Below are 2428 nucleotides of genomic sequence, written 5' to 3'. Positions count from 1 at the left end.
TCTCCAAGGAACGCCCCAAAAAAACCCCCATCGGAACTAAGCAAGCCCTGCCTCTAACCAAATAAAAAGCAAAAAGGCCCTTCATTTAAATATTTTTAATATCTATATCTATCATATTGATTTTTTATATTTATACACATAGATATAATGCATAATAGATATTAAAATATATTAACGTCCATCCATATATTTTTCATATTTATTATTAATCTACTAGTATATATTTGTTACTAGTATTTATTTCTTTTTCATCTCTCTCTCTCTCTCTCTCTATCTCCCTATATTTATACCTTTGTTATAGATTTCTATATTTTCATTTCTATATTATTTATTTAAAAGCCCTGCCTGTAACCGAATTTAAAAAAACATCCCCTAACAAACCCTAAGGTGAACTTAAATGATTATTTAAATATTTCTAATGCTTATTTTTATCAAATTTATATACTATTTTGAACTAGCCCAGGGGCACTGGGACCGGCCCAAAGGGACCCCGGCGGTGCCCGAGACCCGCGCCCGGAGCGGACGGATCTGCTGCTCCTGCTCCAGCTGCTCCTGCTGCTCCTGCTGGCAGCCTCAGTGCTGGCAGCACAGGGCAATTTCTATGGGGTTGGGAGGAAATGTGCTGTTTCAAGCTGGGATCACTGGCTTCTGTGGGTGGGGAAATCTTGAAGACTCAGCCGAGTCCTTCCTGAGAATTGAAAGGCTCGTGTCCCTGTGATTCTTGAGACAGGGTTTAAGTAGCTGCCATCGACTTGAGACAGCATCGAGTGGGTTTGTTCGAGTGGCAGAAATGATTTCTGTGCCTGGAATAAGGTGTCTTGGGATAAGCAACTCTCTTTGGTGGCAGAATGAACCGGTCTTTTTCCTTTTTCCTGCTTTTTCCTTCTAGATTGCGGAGCATTGGAGACCGGCGGCTCTGTGCTGCTCTTTGTTCACCTGTTGTGCTTGGAAGAGACGTGAAACTGCAGGGAAGCTGCGCTCGCCGTAGTAGCCAGAGGGAGAAGCACCTTGTCCATCTCGTCCATCTTGCCGGCCCCTGGCGTGGTCCTTTCCCCTCTGGCTCCTTGTTTCCCTCTTGTCCAATCAAGGACAGAATCCCTCTGTCCTTGCTGTGTGTTCTGCGCTCGGCCTTTTTCTGTGTCCTTCTCCGTGGCTCACTCACGTGCCTTTTTTAATTCCGTCTGTCTCTCTGCTCTTCCCCGTGCCCTTGTTTCCCAGTGGCTCCTTGTGTCCCCTTCCTTGGCTCTGTTCTTTTTCAATCCCTCTCTGTCTTGCTGCCCATGCCAGGTTTTGGGTTTGGGTGGAAGTTTTGGTTTTTTGGTGGTTTGGTTTTGGTTTTGGTGGTTTTTTGGTGATTTGGTTTGGTTTGGTTTTTTTTCCGTTTTGTTTTGTTTTTCTATTTCATCCTACAGCCCATTCTTTTGTTCTTTCTTTTCTTCCTGTGTCCTCTCTGCCACCACTCCCTCTTTCTGCCTCTGGCCTGTGCCTGGCGTTTTTGGGGAGGGATTTCTGGCACCTGCCTCCCTTTTCTTGTTGCAGCAGAGCTCCTTTTTGGGAGGGGGTCTAGTCCTAGAAGGGCTTCCAATAAAGCAGGGTGCTGCTGTCCAGGGCAGTTGGAGTTGTTCTGTGCCTTCTTTGGGGGTGAGGAGCAAAGGCTGAGGGGGACGGGGTGGGGACTGGGGGGCTCCCGTGTCCCTTGGGGCACGCCGAGGTCCCCGGCAGAGGGAGGCAGGCGCTGCGCTGGAGGAGCAAGGTGAGCGGGGAATGGGGAGGGCTCGTGCCGGGTACCCTTGCCCAGAGGGGACCCCGAGCTGCCAGGAAATTCCCTGCGAGGGCTGGATGCAGAATCCAAAAACCTGTGGAGCTGTTCTGGTTTTTACGGTAGGCATTGGCAAGGAACAGGAATGGATCTCTCTAAATTCCCTTGGAAAGAAACCCCCTCTCTGTGCACGCCGTCTTTAGGGTTTTGTTATGTCAGGAACGGCTTAGGGTTAAGAAAGTGGCTTTTGTTTTTCCACCTCTTACTTCCCTGTAAAAAGTGAGTGTATAAAACACATCTGTGCATCCATGAGGTACTAAAATGCACCGAGACAAATTTCTGTGCCTAAGTTCCATAGTGACGAGCGCGTTCTGCACTCGGGGTTCACCAGGGCTTTATATTTTTGTCATTCTGACCTGTCAGCTGAATGAATGGGTAGAGTTTCAAAGAGAAAGAAATGCAAATTTCAAAAAGCAGAACATCAGAAAGAGAAATATATACCTGTAAAAATAAATATAGGGGAGCTAGGTAGATATATATAGAGAGAGAGAGAGAGAGATAAAAAAGAAATAAATACAAGAAATCCATATCTAGACAAGTAGATTAATATTCAGTATGAAAACTATATGGATAGATGCTAATATAATAAATTTTAATATCTGTTATGCA

This window comes from Poecile atricapillus, chromosome 2 (assembly GCF_030490865.1).
Source record: "Poecile atricapillus isolate bPoeAtr1 chromosome 2, bPoeAtr1.hap1, whole genome shotgun sequence".
Taxonomy (NCBI): Eukaryota; Metazoa; Chordata; class Aves; order Passeriformes; family Paridae; genus Poecile; species Poecile atricapillus.
The sequence above is the reverse complement of the archived record's forward strand: the minus strand, read 5'-3'. Positions refer to the sequence as shown.